The following is a 965-nucleotide window of genomic DNA, read 5'->3' as shown; positions in this document are numbered from 1 at the left end:
CTCAGACTCGGCCTTCAGACTCCATGGCAACATTGACTCTTGCTGGAATTTCCAATCTGCTGCTTCCCATGGGGATTTCAGGCTCTCCAGACCCCACACTTCTATCTATAAATACACATCCTCTTGGTTCTGTGTCTCGAGAATCCTGACTAACACACCAAGGTTGAGTCTTCCAATCCATGTTCACAGCTGGGGAGAGAAGCCAATGCGAGGGGAGGAAGTAGCTCCTGGTCATGGAGAGAAAAAGCAGTCAGGTAGCTGAAGTGTCCACTCTGCGCCAGGTACTTCACATGTGACAAGAGGTGGACACATGTGCTCACTTCGGCAGCACATAGACTAAAACTAGAATAATACAGAGAAGATTAGCATGGCCTCTGTATAAGGACGATGTGCAAATTCGTAAAGCATTCCCTATTTTTTAGAAGAGGGCAGAGGTGAGATCAATGGTGACAGGAGACTTGCACCGGGGAGGCGAACACACTGCAATACAGATGATGTATTATAGAATTGTACACTTGAATCCTATTTAATTTTATTAACTGATGTCACCTCAATAAATTTAATTTAAAAAAATTTTAAGAGGTGAACACACATCACCATTTCACAAGAAGACCAAGGCCCAGAGAGCTAAAGTCACCTGTTTATCATCACTGACAAGGAATAGAGTCGTCTACATTAGAACCCAGATCTGGCTCACAAACCCAAGACTTTTCCCATCAGCCCGAGTGAATGCCGTCAGGGGAAGAGAAGAATCATCCTGTCAGGGAAAGGGATTGAGGAAGGGCTGTCTGGGAGGCATGGGGACAAAGAAAGGACACAGGCATAAGGGTCAGAGAAAACCACAGAACCCCAACCCAGGCAGGACAAGAGGACAGGAAAGGGTGAGCCCAGCACTGCTTAAAGGATATTTGAAAGATATCTTTTGGAGTCAATATCAGCTCTTCCCTGGATCTCCAAACAGCCAC

The 965-nt window shown here is 45.8% G+C and overlaps 1 non-coding gene across 1 annotated transcript; it reads left to right on the top strand.

The window, feature by feature from the left end:
- The first annotated feature begins 312 nt into the window (after window positions 1–312).
- Window positions 313–419, top strand: LOC136336968 (U6 spliceosomal RNA). The gene has a single exon (XR_010731700.1). It is a non-coding gene; the product is annotated as a U6 spliceosomal RNA (small nuclear RNA).
- Window positions 420–965: the final 546 nt, after the last annotated feature.

The sequence above is a fragment of the Saccopteryx bilineata genome, chromosome 4 (assembly GCF_036850765.1).
Source record: "Saccopteryx bilineata isolate mSacBil1 chromosome 4, mSacBil1_pri_phased_curated, whole genome shotgun sequence".
Classification (NCBI taxonomy): domain Eukaryota; kingdom Metazoa; phylum Chordata; class Mammalia; order Chiroptera; family Emballonuridae; genus Saccopteryx; species Saccopteryx bilineata.
This window is presented reverse-complemented; position numbering and strand designations above follow the sequence as displayed.